The following is an 18,378-nucleotide window of genomic DNA, read 5'->3' as shown; positions in this document are numbered from 1 at the left end:
ATTGACTACGGTCAATTCCGCCGCAAATAATTACACTTCGGTCAAACAACCCAGAACACCATTCAAGGCAGCTGCCAGCGCACAATTTGCGCTACAGCTCAAGCCTGTGGAAATGCGCCGGTCACCTTTGAGAATAAGGTGACCTGCTCATTTCCAAAAATGGGTTGTCTAAAAATAGCATATCCTCCGTTCTTTTTTTAAATGCCCCCTCATTTGAGGAACTGGGACAAAATCTACATTTAAAAAAAATAATAAAAATGGTTACACTATGAGAGAGAGGGAGAGTGATGGGTGAGATGTGAAGTGATGGGCAAGAAAGCAGAGGAAGAGCAGTGGGTCAGAGGAGGAAGTGCTGCACAAGAGAGCAGAGGAAGCAGTGATGCGGTGGGCCAGAAATCTGAGAGCGAGCAGAGGTACAGAAAGTAGAGGAAGCGGTTGGCCAGAAAGAGGCAGTGAGCTGCAGATTGGGAAAAAGGATGAGGGAAGAATGTGATAGAATGGGAGAAAAGATGCAAGATGCAGAAGCAGCACAAAAGAATGAAGGACTGTATATTGAGGGAGGAATTGTAGAGTGTAAGGTGTGAGTTGGGAGTATGATTTGGAGTGTGGCAGGGGCTGGGCAGTGCAGATTGTGACTTGACAGTGTGACATAGCACGTGAGTATTTGTATGACAGAGTGAGAGGTTAAGGAATGTAAGTTATGATGGAGAGTTGGTGAGATGTTTGTGGGTGTTTGGGGGATTGGAGAACATAGAAGGGGAATATTTTCAGCATTACAATTGATAATGATCAATTTAGTTAATACTATTAAATAGGCATGAACATTAAACCAGAAATGTAGCCAAATCAAACACTGTTCTGCCAAGCCAGAGACATCTGGGACTCTTCCTATTAAATTAATACAAAAGACACATAATAATGATACCCTGGCTCTCTTCTAGCCTTGCACTCTACCTATTTCCTGCAATGTGGCAATCTTACACCCTCCAGTTAATACAAAATGTCCCGCAAAAATGCCGCAATAAATAAAGGTTTGTGCCGCAAAATTTGCCATTTCATGCCGCAAAATTTGCCATTTCATGCCGCAAAATCCTGGAAGGTCTGATTAATCGTGACATTCAAGGATTTTATATTTCTAAAGAAGGTAGATGCATTTCTTGCATTTTTGTTCTTTTGAGCCAGCATATATATATATATGTTGTTGTTGCATTTTCCATGTTTAAAAGCGGATTCATTCGCCTTAATGGAGCATTGGGCTTTCTTTGTGGCTTCAGGTTTTTCAAATATATCGAACCATTCAGTCTCTTTTTGTGTTGTTCTTGAGGATGAATTCTTGGACGTCTGTGGATCTATCGTGAGCCCCTCTACATTGGCTGAAGTTGATGCTTCTGATGAAGGTGCTTGGGTGTCTGGCGCTTCTTTCTCTGCTGCAAAAAGCAGTGGTGATTCTACGTCGACTGATGTTCTTTCCTTTTCTATATTCAGTCCTGCATCGTCCTCAGTGTTATATGCATCTTTCAGCTTTGGGTCTTAAGGTTTTTGGATTATTTCCAGACAATCAGAATTGCCTAACTCTTTTCCGTTTAGATTTTTGGCCTTCATTCTCTCGGACTCAAACTCTGGTTCTGGCGAATTCCGACCTGAAGGTCGGCAGCTGCCCCGATGTTTGGCCTCTGTATGATTGTGCTGGATTAGATTTTGACATACCTCTGATTCTACAGGGTTTCGATTCATCTTTACTCTTGTCTCTTGTTCCTTTTTCAGAATTGCTAAGGCCTCTCGTGCTACTTCCGCCAGCAGTCTTTTATCTTCGGAGTTATTTTTTAAGTCTTCTTTCAGCACTGTCATCGCAAGATCATTCTCTCTCTGTGTTGCTGTGTTTAGTGCTGCCATTTGCACCAGATCCAGTTCCAATTTTGTGATTTTTGAGGTTTTTAATGCTATCAATGTATTTTGATCCCTGTCATTTTCGTTCAACTGTTCAAAAATTTTGTAAAAGGGGCAACTGCAATCGAGGTTGCTGACATCAAATTTTGTCTCAATTCATTAATCACCTTTTCAATTATGACTGCAATTGATGGAGTTTGATTTCTCTCGCTCCATGTTGGTGCTTTTGGTACCTGGCATTTTGATTTTCTTCTCATGGGACTTCATGGCTCGGATTTGGTTGACAAAGATGAGTCTTCTATTATGCGCTGGTTTATTAAGCTTGGGATCGCTGCCCTGCTTTCTCCACAGTTTTTATTGTCTGTTCTTTCCAACATCCTTGGATTTTTAACTCGTTTCTGGGAGTAGCAGAAGTCACTCTCAGAGCTATTTTCAATTCTGGCCCTTTTTTGCTTCAGTTTTGATCTGGCTGGCAAATTCGTTTTGACTAATGGACACTTGTCAGCACAGTCCGCACTCAACCAGTCGAAGGCACCGGGTGGGTTTGTTTTGTCGTCTCTCTTGGGGATATCGTTTCCCGTCGGTCTATTGGACATCGTTGCCAGGGCCATCTTTGTATTTAGGAGTACAAGGTCTCTAATCACGTGGTCAGCAATTGCAATTGAGTTACGTCGATTTTTATTAGGACTGTGTTTGCAGTTCTATTCTTGCGGACAGGTATCACCCATGGCTTCCCACAATTCATTGTCTCCTACTTCAGTCGAGTTGGCGATATTCGGGACGGACCCCACAGGCCCAGTTGGGCCATGTGGGTCTTTCAAGGCGGCATCCTGATGTCCTAACGTTATGCAAGATTGGCCGCTTGTTTTAATCAGTTCATGTACTTCCATGGACTCGGCCTTTCTGGCGTTTAAGCTTTCCATGTAGACATCATCTTTGTTGGAGCTAGGACTAAGGAGTGTGCAGATCTTTCTTTCGTGTATGGGAGGCCATAAGGGAGCATTTCTCTGATTTGAATTGTCAGACTCATCAGCAGCTCGAGCTGGATGGTTCACTTGACTTTTTTGGCTGCTAGGCCTTTTAGTGTCTTGGAGTAAATCCAGACCTTTAGTTGGTTTGCCAGTCCTTTCCACGATTCTCCAGGCTTATTATTTTCAAAGGCTGTATATTCGGAGTGCTCTTCAGTAGCAGTATGGAATGGGCTTCACATGCTGTGCGGGCTGACTGAATTCGGTATGGCCCACCCACTATTTTCATGGTGTTATCTGAGGCTTCGGTTTCGTCTCTATCCCCTTCCTCACAACTGTCAAGTTTAACAGGCCGCTTGTTGTGTGCATTGTGCACATTGATTGGCAGACCAACCCATCTGTCCATGTCGCTTGCTAGAATGCGATCCACTTTTTGTGGAATCGCGCCCTGGGATATGGGCAGTTCCAATGTTGATTCCGATGGTAGTCTAATTAGAGCTAACTCCGCCCTTCGTATTTGTTCTTTATCCACTACACAAGGCAGTGGAGATCGGGGGTTGGTCTAGCAACCTCCACCCTTTTGTGGCTGTGAGAGGCATGGGGGACAAATTGGACTGCGCGGAGCACACTGAGTGCCCCGAGCAGGGAGAGGGGTCAAGTCCTCACTCGAGGACAGGGCTGCAAGTTGGTCCTCCTTCTCCTCCTCTCCCCAAGCCCCCCCACTCACTTACTTCTATTGTTTGTTCGCTTGCCGGCTCAGCCGCTGGTATAGTCCTCCTGCCCGCGACTTTCCCCCTGTTCGGCTGTGGGACCCTGGACATGGCGCCTTTCACTCGTCTGACCTGGGCACGTGTCAAGGGTATTCCAGTTCTTATGTCCATGACTCACAGTCACACGGCTCACAGGGAACACAGGTAACACACTCCAGCCACACTCCGCAACACTCCACGTATGTCAGGGTGTTATGTACTGTTGCTCCTCCTTTCACTGATAGAGATGAAAAAAATACTTACAAAATGGCAGCAGCTCCAGCAGTTCTCACAGATAACACACTCCAGCCACACTCCACGATGCTCCGTGTCTGGCAGGGTGTTATGTAGGGTTGCTCCTCCTTTCACTGATAGAGATGAAAAAAATACTTGTCAAATGGCAGCAGCTTCAGTAGTTCTCACAGGTAACACACTCCAGCCACACTCCGCGACGCTCTGCGTCTGGCAGGGTGTTATGTAGGGTTGCTCCTCTTTTCACTGATAGAGATGAAAAAAATACTTGTAAAACGGCAGCAGCTCCAGCAGTTCTCACAGGTAACACACTCCAGCCACACTCCGCGACGCTCCGCGTCTGGCAGGGTGTTATGTAGGGTTGCTCCTCCTTTCACTGATAGAGATGAAAAAAATACTTGTAAAACGGCAGCAGCTCCAGCAGTTCTCACTGGTAACACACTCCAGCCACACTCTGCGACGCTCCGTGTCTGGCAGGGTGTTATGTAGGGTTGCTCGTCCTTTCACTGATAGAGATGAAAAAAATACTTGTAAAAAATGGCAGAAGCTCCAGCAGTTCTCACAGGTAACACACTCCAGCCACACTCCACGGGTATTTTAAGTTAGATACTTGTCGAGCATCAGCATGAGCAAGTCTGACTGTAGGTGACACATAGACCCTTTTAATAAATAGACTTGCTGATACTAGCAGTTTATAGGCTTCTGCATCCTCTCTGTTAAGGCAGAAGGAGTCTTTATTTCGAGAGAGTTTAATTTTCAGATCAATGCCATTCACCATACGTTTCTCCTGGAAAAATAGATCTGTGTGTAAACGTCCTAGTAAATCAAAACTTCTCCTACCTGTCGCCTACATTGTCCTTTTTATAAAGCCTGTGTTGGCTCCATCTAGAGCATAATGCTCCATATGCTCTGCTGTGTCCTTATAAAAAAGTCCTGCAGTGAGTTGTGTGTCCAAAGCGTCATTGCTGTACTTCAGAATGCTTTCTATGTATGCTCTATAAGCGTACATGCTGTAATTCTGTGTAATCAGATGGTCGCCTAGAGTAATGTCCACCTGGTTGAAAAGGGTGGCCATGGGATAGGCAACCGTGGCAACCTTAGCAGCAGCTGTGATAGCTGTCCCATCGGCTTTTGCTATTTTAAAGGATAGGTAAAGTGTCATTCAAACCCAGGTATTTTTCCGTTGAGCCTGATATGTAAAACTCTATGGGCGCTAAAGGAGATAGTGCAGCAAGGGGCGCAACTTCCATGGAAAAACTGTTTTCGATTCTCGTCTGTGTTGTGGGTACGACAAAAAGGTCTAGTTCCGATTTCACACATTCCCCTGAGGCACAATGGATAAAGGTCATCTTTTAGAAAATATTTATTTATTTATTTTTACATTTGTATAGCGCACAAAACAGCCCCTGGGCATCGCAGCGCAGTTACCTGTAATTAACTTGGTTACAGAAAGGAGCATTTTCAAAAAATACATTACACTCAGTAGGATACCACAACATTTCATTATTCATATCTAGCGGGTGTGGGTCTTGATTTCGGTGTGGTGTGGGCAGTGATTAAGTGAAGAGCAGTGTTTTTACAGCTTTTCTGAATGCAAGGTGTGAGATTTCTCCATGAGGTGGGGGTGTCAAGGCGTTCCATTGCATAGCTGCTAGGTAGGGGAAGCTGGTGCCACCAGCTCGGGCACTCTTAATTGTGGGCTCTGTGAGCATGTTCGCATATGGTGTTCTTGTGGGTCTTGCCACATAAATGGGGTGGACTCTCTCTGAAAAGTAAGTAGAGGTGGCTTGGTGAATTCACTTGTGAGTCAAGGCAAGGGCTTTAAAGATGCCTCTCTCTTTGACTGGAAGCCAGTGAGCTTGTTTCCATGCGGCCATGATGTGCTCCCTTTTTGGGATGCCTAACGCTGCACGCAGGGCATTATTTTGAATGACCTGTAGTTTAGCCATGTTTTTTGTAGAAGTTCCTAAGAAGAGGGCATTGCAATAATCCAGTCTCGAGCCAGTGATGGCTTGTGCAATGGTAATGGAGTTTTCTTTGGATAGGAATGGTCTGGCTGCAGTCATGAGTTTAGCGTGGTAGGCCGCCGCAGAGGTGATGGCATTGACTTGTCTGATCATCGATAGTTTAGAGTCAAGGTAGACTCCCAGTATTTTTACTGTGTTTGCAACTGGGATTCTGATACAGTCAATGTTGAAGTGGCTGAACTTGGGGTCGAAGTTCCTGAGTGTTTTGTTGGTGCCAACTAGATTTTGTCAGAGTTCAAGCATAGTCCATTTACTGCCATCCATGCTTGGATGGTGTTGTATATGTCATTCAGGGTCTTAGAGTCGGTGTCATAGTCTGCTGTTAGGGTGAGGAGGATCTGGGTATTGTCGGTGTAGTTAGTATACAAAATACCAAGTGAGTCTAGAATGAGGAAGAGGGGGTGCAAAAAAAGTATTGTAGAGGGTGGGCGAGATGCATGACCCTTGTGGTACACCGCACAGAATGATGGTGGGTGAGGCAGAGGTAGAGTTAGAGAAGACTTGCATGGTTCTTCCTTGCAGGAAGGATGAGATCCATGTAGTGGCATCTGGTGAGAACTTGGCTGTGGTGGCTAAGTGGTGGCATAGGACCTTGTGATCAACAAGATCAAAGGCCGCCAAAAGATCTAGGAGGAGGAGAAGAGCTGGTTTGCCTGCATCCCTAGCCTCGTCCATCTGTTTTTTTAGGTCCAGTAGGGCGGTTTCTGTCCCGTGCCCTGGACGAAAACCTGATTGGCCCCAAGGAGTTTATTATCTTCAATGAATTTCTGAACCTGGAGGTAGGCTTCTTTATCTAGTATTTTGAGCAGAAAGGTCACTGTGGTGATGGTCCTGTAGTCATTGGGTCAGGATGGGTCAAGTGTGTTTTTTTTATAAGAGGGCATACCCACACTTCTTTGAGGCAGGAGCGGACGTTGCCAGTATCAAATAAAGCGTTCACGAATGCCGTAAGGAAGGGTGTGAGAAGGCTGGCGCTTTCTTAGAGAATTGTAGCTGGGCATGTGTCTCCTTTGCAATTACATGGCTTAATGGATTTCATGATATTGATCATGTCAGTTTCTTCAATTTTCTTGAAGGAGAAGTATGTGCAGGTGTCTGGGGATGTTGGTAATGCAGCGGCCGGGGGTTGGGGAGGGTGTTGGCTTCAGGGTTTGTCTGGTTGTTTCAGTTTTGTTCTGAAGTGTCTTGATCTTGTTGATCATGGCTGATTGGATTCCTTCACACCAAGTCTTGTCTTTGGTGAAGTTCTGTGGTGTGGGCATAGGGGTTTCTAAGTCCCTGAAGATAGAGAATATCTCTTTGGTATGGGATTGAGCTTCCAGGATCCTGATTTCAAAGGAGGTGGCTTTTGCTCTAATGATAGCTTGTTTGTATTCTTTAGCACATGTTTTGAAGTCGAGTTTTGCTTTATCCATTTGGGTGGATTGCCAGAGTGTTTGGGCTGCACGTTTCTTGGTTTGCAATGCCATGAGGTTGGTGCTGAACCAAGCATTGGTGTGGCCGGAAGGTTTGGCCTTTCGTGGTTTTAGTGGCGCGATATCTTCAACTGCTGCTTTGATGGCTTTGTCATAAGTAAGTGCCAGGATTTCTGGGTCAGCTGAGAATGGATGCCTGAAGGCAGGTCCTGATAGATAAGGCAACAGCCTTTCTTTTGTGAGTTTCCTGGAGCTTCTGGCGAAGGTCCGTGCCATGGGGGGCGCTGGGATATGTTTGTTTCTGGCAGTAGGGATTCTAAAGTGGATGACTTGGTGGTCAGACCGAAGGGTGGGTGAGTTGGCGGTGATAGTGAGGGGGCAGTTGTGTTGGGGGATCCAGTCAAGGGAACATCCCTGACTGTGAGTGGGACCTGTAACAGTGTTGCTGAATCCTATGGTCTCGAGTGTGGTGTTGAGCTCTTTGGCTGCAGGGTCATTATCGTCATTGAGACCTAAGTTGAGGTCTCCTAGTAGCATGGCCTTTGTTGATTTTTTTAGATTGTCAGATAGAAGGTGAGTAAGGGCTGTGTGGAAGTCCCTACTGGTCCAGGTGGTTGGTAGACAAGGTGCACTGTGAAGGTACAGTTGTGAGAGATGATAACTTTAGCAAGGAGGTAGTCACTGTTATTGTCTATGACCTTATCGGTCTTTCTGATGGATAATGATTCTTTGGCTATCAGGGCTACTCCGCCACCCTTGGTAAGTTGGTCTTGTCTAATGATGGAATAGTCAAGGGGTAGCACCAGTGATAGAGCAGGACCAGTGGCTTTGTGTAGCCATGATTCAGTTATCAATAGAATGTAGAGATCATGGTTAAGGATGTGGTCATTGATGTCAAGAGCGTGGGCATTGATGGAGCGGGCATTGACCAGGGTAAATTTAAGGTGTGAGTTATCACCGTTATTCTTGACGGTAGAGGTGATGGTTGATCAGGGGGGCAAGGGGTGGGGTGTATCTTTAGTGCTGTCGACATTCAGATCAGGGGCAGCATGGTGCATATCTGTGATGGGTAGTGTGCATTTATGGTCAGGAGCGGTGATCACATCTATGGCTTCAGGCACAACATGGGCACCATGGTGGGGCACATATGCATTGCAGGAAACATTAACAGTAGGTGGTCTGGTAGCAATTACTTATATGGCTTCAGGCACAACATTGGCAGCATGGTGGTGCACATATGCACTGCAGGCAACATTAACAGTAGGTGGTCTGGTAGCAATTACATCTGTGGCTTCAGGCACAACATGGGCAGCATGGTGGGGCACATATGCATTGCAGGCAACATTAACATTAGGTGATCTAGTAGCAATTACATCTATGGCTCCGGGCACAATATGGGCAGAATGGTGGGGCACATATGTATTTAATGCAGCATTTACACTCTGTAGTTCATATGGTATGAGCCGGCTGCATGTGGTGGCGAAGGCGGTAGCAGGGCTTACATTATTGCTATCAGGTACATCGCTGGTGTTATACATTGGGGTCAATGTACAAGGTGTCTTAATGTAGGAGACAATGGGTTGAAAGGCCTTGCAGCAATTGTCATGTCACTTGTTGAGATCGTGCACATTGTTCCGCTATGTTAGCGTTAAGCATTTCTTTCGATACGAGTCCTGAGACATGCTGTATGTTGCACGTGCTCTGGACGCCTCCTGGGAACCCTGTAACCAACATGCTGGTTACGGTGAGAGCGGGGGTCGGGGAGCATCGGGTGCCGCAGTGGGTTAGTGCGGCCTCGTAGCCACGTGTGCCTGATGTGGATGGAAGGAGGGTGGGGTCTGTTTTTATTTCTCTTGCTTCTCTTGCTCCGTCTATTCTTCGTTGTGCGTTTTCTCTTCAGAGAAGCTCTAGTTGTTGATCTTCATTTTGTATGTGGCTTCGCAGGCCCCTGTCTGTTCGATGCTCTTCTTTTTCTTTTTGCTGGGGTTGTAACGCTCACCTGACTCCCACGGAGGCGCTGGTCTAGTCTGGGTTGCGAGCGTGATGCGCAGAACTCGGAACACCGACTGAACAGGACCCTCAAATCTTGCTTGTCTGGCCCGTAGGAATATCCTTCTGCAGATGAGAAAGGGGATTAACAGTCTGCAGAATAGTGTGCTTGCTTCCCTCTTCCCCCCTTGGTTCTTCTCTAACTTCCTCCGAAATCCCCGGTTGAAGCTCACCTTATGGTTTGAAAGGATGAACTCTCCATCCTGCTTCTGGTGCAGGGGCGCGTGTTTGTCCAGTTACTTCACTGGTTTTCAGAATGGCGCTGGCAAAATCCACTTGACTTTTCCGAGCGGAACGCCGTAAATATGAAGATTACAAAAGTTCAAGTGTAGAGCCTCCTTTTCTGTTGCCTTCCTAACCTGTGATCTGTCCTTTATTTCAGGTGCAGAATGAAGGCGATGCGTTGAGGGATTAAATTGCAGATGGTAAACTCAGGTGAGTTAGCGATGGGGGCGATCCCTCTTAATGTCCAGTAATGTCTTTTGACCTTTCCCCATAGGGGCCGGGGTGCGGTACCTGCCAACGAAGCGGCGCCGACCCGAAATGAGGAATGGTCCACCAACAGAAGACCGGTAAGTGTTATGGCGGAAAATTAGGCTTTCCTCATATGTTCCTTCTGCTCACCTTTTGTCTCTTCTTCTCTCCCCTGGGCGCAGAGATGTGGTGACCGGTGCAGACAGTCGCGGTGGAGCCAGAAGAACTCCCGAGGACAGGTGAGTGAAGCGCGGCACTGCAGCGAGCAACGCGGTGCTTTTAAATGAAAGTCTTTTCTCAGGATTGCTGGCGTGAAGGTTCCGGATGCAGGTAAGAAGTTTGATAAAATTCTTGGTTTTCACCTTTCTCTTCTCTTCTTTCCTTACAGGTGTTCCAGGATCGAGGCGGGCGTGGCTGGAGACCAGATGCAGGAGCAGACACGGTGAGATTTCAGCTGCTTGGATGCAGAACAACGCGAAGCGTGAGCTACTGTCTGGGCGTGGCTTAAATAGCCCCCAAAGTAGTTCCAGGTAAGTATCCTTCCCTGGCCACACCCGAGTGGCAAAATAGTCCCAATGAAAAAATAGTCCCTTTCAGGTCTCAGGGAGGCCTGAATCTTGCAGCATGGTCTGCATCAGGTAAGTGCACAAAACACCTTCCTTTATGAGCCTGGCGCCTATGGTGCCAGGACTGGTGTCCAACATGAACCTGGCGCCAACGGCGCCAGGACAGAGTCCAAAGAGCCCCTATAAGGGGCCGCTGGGCTTTTACCCGGGGGCATGATGCCTGCTCCCGGGGGTGCTGGGCCTGGCCTGGTGCTCCGGGGGTAGGCATCATGACAGCACTCCCCCCCAAGGCCCCTCCCAAGGTTGTTCCCTCTGGAGGTTTCGGTTTGTTTGGGATATTCCGATGGAACCTTTTTACCAGCCGAGGTGCATGTACGTGGTCACTGGGTTCCCAAGACCTTTCCTGAGGCCCGTACCCTTTCCAATCAATTAGATAGAAAAGTTTTGATTTTGAGATCTTGGAATCCAAAATTTTCTTCACCTCGAATTCAGGCTCCCCATCTGTCTGGATTGGTTCTGGTGGCTTTATAAATCTGGTTCCTGGTTGCACTGGTTTCAAAAGTGACACATGAAAAACGGGGTGAATCCGCATGTTAGCTGGTAGATCGAGCTTGACTGACACTGGGTTAATTATAGCTTTGATCGAGTAAGGGCCCAAATACCTTGGATTAAAAGTTCGAGGTCCCTTGAGCAATAAGTGTTTGGTAGCCAACCATACTTGATCCCCTATTTGGTATGGAGGCGCCTCACTCCGATGCAGATCCGCATTCTTTTTGTATTTCCCTTTTGCTTGTTGCAAATGTGCAGTTGCATCCTTGAAGGCTTGAGTTATCGTGGAATGCAAATGGTCCACTGCGGGCATTTCAAGGCTCAGAGGTGAGTCCAGGTCTGAAGTACGAGGGTGATGTCCATATAGGGTATAAAAGGGGCTTTGTCCAGTTCCAGAGTGTACCGAGTTATTGTATGCATATTCGGCCACCCATAAAATAACCTTCCAATTACCCTCCGATTGGTGCAACATACATCGTAGGTATTGTTCAAGGGTCTGGTTCGTTCTCTCCGTCTGACCATCGGTCTGTGGGTGGTGGCTGGTTGAGAGTCTTACGTCGATTTGTGCCAGTTGACAACACTTTCTCCAAAAATGAGAAATAAACTGGCTTCCCCGGTCGGAGACTAGTATGGACGGGAATCCATGCAAACGGATGATATTTTCGAGGAATTCCTTGGCTAGGACAGAAGCTGATGGTAATCCTTTCAACGGAATAAAATGGGCCATCTTGGATAATAAATCCACCACAACCAGACTAGTATTGTATCCATTAAATGGGGGCAGGTCCGTGATAAAATCTAGTGACAAGGTGTGCCAAGGTGCTGGTGGAATGTCTAAAGGCTGAAGAAGACCGGCGGATTTTGTCTTTTGGCCTTTGTTTTGGGCGCAAACTCCACAGGACATCACCAAAGATTTAATATCCTTTTGCCAGGAAGGCCACCAGAATTGTCGTTTAATTTTTTTCCTCAGTTTTGGCAATGCCAGGATGTCCTTCCATCAGGGTATCATGATGACGGGAAATAACTAGTTCTTGCAATTCCTTTTCTGGCAGAAATAAGCATCCTTGGAAGTAAGGTAGGCCATCGTTGACCGAAAAGTAAGACCCCCTTTGGATCCAATCCTGCAAGGCTGTAGAGTCCAGGAGTTGTTTTACCCGTGCTTGAATGTCTTCAAGGGTTTGTAAAGAGGTTATCCCCAAAATTCTTTGTTCGGGAATTATCGGCACAGGTTCTGAGTTTGTGTCTATTTCTCCCATTCCTATTCGAGATAGCGCGTCCGCTTTGCCATTCTTACAGCCAGGACGGTAAGTGATTACAAAATCGAACTCAGCAAAGAACAAAGCCCATCGGAGCTGACGTGACGATTGAGCCTTGGCAGTTTTTAAATATTGTAAGTTTCGGTGATCAGTGATCACGGTGATGGTATTCCTGGCGCCAAGAAGATAATGCCGCCAAGCCTTAAAGGCGGACTTAATGGCTAATAATTCCTTGTCGGTGATTGCATAATTTACCTCAGGCGGCGAGAACTTTCTGGACCAAAATGCTACGGGGTGCAGTTGGTTGGTTTCAGGGTCTCTCTGAGACAGGACAGCCCCCATGGCTAAACTGGACGCGTCGGTTTCGACTATATATGGGAGATCGGGACGCGGGTGCTTCAAAATAGGTGCAGACGTGAATTTAGCTTTCAATTCCTGAAAGGCCTGTTCGGCTTCCTCGGTCCATTCTAAGCGTTTATTTTTTCGCAAGAGTGCAGTGATGGGTTGTACCACATGTGAAAATTCCGGGATAAATCTGCGATAAAAATTAGCAAAACCAAGCATGCTTTGGACACCTTTCACCGAACTAGATGATGGCCATTTGAGGATGGCATCCACTTTTCGTGAGTCCATTCGGACCCCTTTAGGTGTCAGGATGAATCCAAGAAACTCAACCTCGGTGGTATGCAAAACGCACTTTTCCAGCTTTGCAAACAATTTGTGCTGGCGCAATTTCTCAAGGACGGCCCTGACATGCTTTCTGTGATCAGATTCCGAAGAGGAGTACACAAGAATGTCATCGATATATATGACAACACAAACATCGATGAGTTCCCAAAGGACATCGTTCATGAAGAATTGGAAGGCAGCAGGCGCGTTGCACAACCCGAAAGGCATCACCTGGTATTCGAATAATCCATATTTTGTACGGAAGGCCGTTTTCCATTCGTCGCCTTCTTTTACTCGCACCAGATGATAAGCCCCCCGGAGATCTAACTTGGTGTATACGCAAGCGTCCTTCACCTGGTCAAGGAGTTCAGGGATCAGAGGCAGAGGGTAACGGTTTTTAACAGTTATCTGGTTCAATGCGCGGTAGTCGATACAAGTTCTAAGGTCGCCTTCTTTTTTGGGCACGAAGAACAAAGCCGAGGATGCCGGAGACTTTGACGGGCGAATGAAACCATTGGCTAGGTATTGATCTAAATATTGTCTCAAATGCAGATTCTCAGGTTCAGTAAGGGCATAAATCCTGCTACAAGGGGGTTGTGCACCGGGCACCAGATCGTTTTGGCAATCGTACGATCTGTGGGGAGGTAACGTGTTGGCCTGTTCCTTTTGGAAGACGTCCTGAAAGTCTTGGTATTCCGGAGGTAGTTGCATGGTGACAGAGGTTACAGACGCTAGGCTAATCTTCAGATTTTCTGGGTAGCAGGTTTGTGCACAATCCGGGAAGGTTATTCTCTTCGCTCGCCAATCAATTCGAGGATTATGTGTCTCTAACCAAGGGATTCCGAGAATAACCTGAAACTGTGGAGCCTTGATTACATCAAACACAAATGCCTCCCGATGGCCGTCCAGACCTATAAGTGTCACCTCAGCAGTGGAATGTGTTACCGGTCCAGAGGCAATTTCGGTTCCATCGACTGTGGTGATGACATTTTTGCTGGTTTTAGTACGCAGAGGGAGGTTAATCCTAGAGACCAATTCACGATCCACCTAATTTCCTATAGCCCCACTATCGATGTATGCCTTTATTGCATGCAAACGCTTAGGCTGTTCCGGATCTACGAGGACCATTTGCACAATGAAATGCGAGGTCTGAGAGTTAGTTTTCAAGTTCGGCAAGCGGACACCTACGCTTGTCGGGCGTGGTCGTTTCCCGACACAGAGTCTTCATGGTTTTTATCAGCGGCTCCTACCACATTCTTGGGCGGTTTTACCGGGCAATCTCATAGAAAGTGTCCAGAGGACCCACAATAAAGACATAATTGCATCTGCCGTCTTCTTTCACGTTCCTTTTGAGTTAAAGGTCCTTTAACCCCTCCGATTTGCATAGGCTCAGAGACATCAGCACCCTTGGGGTTAGCGTGGGTCTTGACCAACACCCGGGTCTCAAACTTGGACCGATCTGCTTTTCTGTTTTGAAGTCTGCGATCCAATTGGACCACTAAGTCTATATATTCTGTGCATTCTTGGGGCGGATTTACAACTTGGGCCAGGACATCTTTAAGTTCTCCGCGTAGACCTCGATAAAATAACGTGATTCTTTTATCCTCTGGCCACCCGGTTTCCACAATTAGTCTATTAAAGGTTGCAATGTAGGATAGGAGGTCCTGATTGCCCTGTCGCAGGGATAGGAGTTCGTCATCCAGAGCCTGCCCCTGAGAGTGTCGAGCAAATAACTTTTCCATGCTTGCTTGAAATCCTTGAAAATCACGGAGAATCGGGTCATCTTGAGTAACCAGTGGAACTGACCAATCGGCAGCACAGCCGCTGAGATATGACAATACAAAGGCTACCTTGGTCTGGTCATTAGGGAAGTCCCCAGGTCTGCATAGGAAGTGCAAACGACACTGATTCATGAGTACGGCGAATCGTTTGGGGTCCCCAGCAAAGAGTTCGGGTGGGGCCAGCGGCATGTTTCCAGGTAGATTAATCTGCACAGGGTTACTGGGAACCACAGGAGCGGGGTTCCCCCCGGAACCTGGTAGAGGAGTGTGTCCAGCTTGACCTTGCAAAAACTGTCTAGCCAGGTCATCAGTTCTTTCCTTTGATACAATAACTTCCCTCCTGAGAGCATTTGTCTCTTGACGAGCGGTGTGTACTTCGGCCCGTAATTCCCCCAGTAGTTGGGCCAACTGATCAGTCTCAGAAGTTTCCATAGCGCCTGGGTGGGAGTTTGTAGGAAGGCTTCGCGTTCTGTAACGCTCACCTGACTCCCACGGAAGCGCTGGTCTAGTCTGGGTTGCTGTGGCCTCTTCGAGCGTGATGCGCAGAACTCGGAACACCGACTGAACAGGACCCTCAAATCTTGCTTGTCTGGCCCGTAGGAATATCCTTCTGCAGATGAGAAAGGGGATTAACAGTCTGCAGAATAGTGTGCTTGCTCCCCCCTTCGCCTCTTCGTTCTTCTCTAACTTCCTCCGAAATCCCCGGTTGAAGCTCACCTTATGGTTTGAAAGGATGAACTCTCCATCCTGCTTCTGGTGCAGGGGCGCGTGTTTGTCCAGTTACTTCACTGGTTTTCAGAATGGCGCTGGCAAAATCCACTTGACTTTTCCGAGCGGAACGCCGTAAGTATGAAGATTACAAAAGTTCAAGTGTAGAGCCTCCTTTTCTGTTGCCTTCCTAACCTGTGATCTGTCTTTTATTTCAGGTGCAGAATGAAGGCGATGCGTTGAGGGATTAAATTGCCGATGGTAAACTCAGGTGAGTTGGCGATGGGGGCGATCCCTCTTAATGTCTTTATATTCCTCCAGTAATGTCTTTTGTCCTTTCCCCATAGGGGACGGGGTGCGTTACCTGCCAATGAAGCGGCGCCGACCCGAAATGAGGAATGGTCCACCAACAGAAGACCGGTAAGTGTTATGGCGGAAAATTAGGCTTTCCTCATATGTTCCTTCTGCTCACCTTTTGTCTCTTCTTCTCTCCCCTGGGCGCAGAGATGTGGCGACCGGTGCAGACAGTCGCGGTGGAGCCAGAAGAACTCCCGAGGACAGGTGAGTGAAGCGCGGCGCTGCAGCGAGCAACGCGGTGCTTTTAAATGAAAGTCTTTTCTCAGGAACGCTGGCAGGAAGGTTCCGGATGCAGGAAAGAAGTTTGATAAAATTCTTGGTTTTCACCTTTCTCTTCTCTTCTTTCCTTACAGGTGTTCCAGGATCGAGGCGGGCGTGGCTGGAGACCAGATGCAGGAGCAGACACAGTGAGCGTTCAGCTGCTTGGATGCAGAACAACGTGAAGCGTGAGCTACTGTCTGGGCGTGGCTTAAATAGCCCCCAAAGTAGTTCCAGGTAAGTATCCTTCCCTGGCCACGCCCGAGTGGCAAAATAGTCCCAATGACAAAATAGTCCCTTTCAGGTCTCAGGGAGGCCTGAATCTTGCAGCATAGTCTGCATCAGGTAAGTGCACAAACCACCTTCCTTTATGAGCCTGGCGCCTATGGCGCCAGGACTGATGTCCAACATGAGCCTGGCGCCAACGGCGCCAGGACAGAGTCCAAAGAGCCCCTATAAGGGGCCGCTGGGCTTTTACCCGGGGGCATGATGCCTGCTCCCGAGGGTGCTGGGCCTGGCCTGGTGCTCCGGGGGTAGGCATCATGACAGCACTCCCCCCCAAGGCCCCTCCCAAGGTTGTTCCCTTTGGAGGTTTCGGTTTGTTTGGGAAATTCCGATGGAACCTTTTTACCAGCCGAGGTGCATGTACGTGGTCGCTGGGTTCCCAAGACCTTTCCTGAGGCCCGTACCCTTTCCAATCAATTAGATAGAAAAGTTTTGATTTTGAGATCTTAGAATCCAAAATGTTGTTCACCTCGAATTCAGGCTCCCCATCTGTCTGGATTGGTTCTGGTGGCTTTATTAATCTGGTTCCTGGTTGCACTGGTTTCAAAAGTGACACATGAAAAACGGGGTGAATCCGCATGTTAGCTGGTAGATCGAGCTTGACTGCCACTGGGTTAATTATAGCTTTGATCGAGTAAGGGCCCAAATACCTTGGATTAAAAGTTCGAGGTCCCTTGAGCAATAAGTGTTTGGTAGCCAACCATACTTGATCCCCTATTTGGTATGGAGGCGCCTCACTCCGATGCAGATCCGCATTCTTTTTGTATTTCCCTTTTGCTTGTTGCAAATGTGCAGTTGCATCCTTGAAGGCTTGAGTTATCGTGGAATGCAAATGGTCCACTGCGGGCATTTCAAAGCTCAGAGGTGAGTCCAGGTCTGAAGTACGAGGGTGATGTCCATATAGGGTATAAAAGGGGCTTTGTCCAGTTCCAGAGTGTACCGAGTTATTGTATGCATATTCGGCCACCCATAAAATATCCTTCCAATTACCCTCCGATTGGTGCAACATACATCGTAGGTATTGTTCAAGGGTCTGGTTCGTTCTCTCCGTCTGACCATCGGTCTGTGGGTGGTGGCTGGTTGAGAGTCTTACGTCGATTTGTGCCAGTTGACAACACTTTCTCCAAAAATGAGAAATAAACTGGCTTCCCTGGTCAGAGACTAGTATGGATGGGAATCCATGCAAACGGATGATATTTTCGAGGAATTCCTTGGCTAGGACAGAAGCTGAAGGTAATCCTTTCAACAGAATAAAATGGGCCATCTTGGAAAATGAATCCACCACAACCAGAATAGTATAGTATCCATTACAAGGGGGCAGGTCCGTGATAAAATCTAGTGACAAGGTGTGCCAAGGTGCTGGTGGAATGTCTAAAGGCTGAAGAAGACCGGCGGGTTTTGTCTTTTGGCCTTTGTTTTGGGCGCAAACTCCACAGGACATCACAAAAGATTTAATATCCTTTCACCAGGAAGGCCACCAGAATTGTCGTTTAATTTTTTCCTCAGTTTTGGCAATGCCAGGATGTCCTTCCATCAGGGTATCATGATGACGGGAAATAACTAGTTCTTGCAATTCCTTTTCTGGCAGAAATAAGTGTCCTTGAAAGTAAGGTAGGCCATCGTTGACCGAAAAGTAAGACCCCCTTTGGATCCAATTCTGCAAGGCTGTAGAGTCCAGGAATTGTTTTACCCGTGCTTGAATGTCTTCAAGGGTTTGTAAAGAGGTTATCCCCAAAATTCTTTGTTCGGGAATTATCGGCACAGGTTCTGAGTTTGTGTCTATTTCTCCCATTCCTATTCGAGATTGCGCGTCCGCTTTGCCATTCTTACAGCCAGGGCGGTAAGTGATTACAAAATCGAACTCAGCAAAGAACAAAGCCCATCGGAGCTGACGTGACGATTGAGCCTTGGCAGTTTTTAAATATTGTAAGTATCGGTGATCAGTGATCACGGTGATGGTATGCCTGGCGCCAAGAAGATAATGCTGCCAAGCCTTAAAGGCGGACTTAATGGCTAATAATTCCTGGTCGGTGATTGCATAATTTACCTCAGGCGGCGAGAACTTTCTGGACCAAAATGCTACGGGGTGCAGTTGGTTGGTTTCAGGGTCTCTCTGAGACAGGACAGC

This window comes from Ambystoma mexicanum, chromosome 1p (genome assembly GCF_040938575.1).
Source record: "Ambystoma mexicanum isolate Mex_15411 chromosome 1p, UKY_AmexF1_1, whole genome shotgun sequence".
NCBI lineage: Eukaryota > Metazoa > Chordata > Amphibia > Caudata > Ambystomatidae > Ambystoma > Ambystoma mexicanum.
This window is presented reverse-complemented; position numbering follows the sequence as displayed.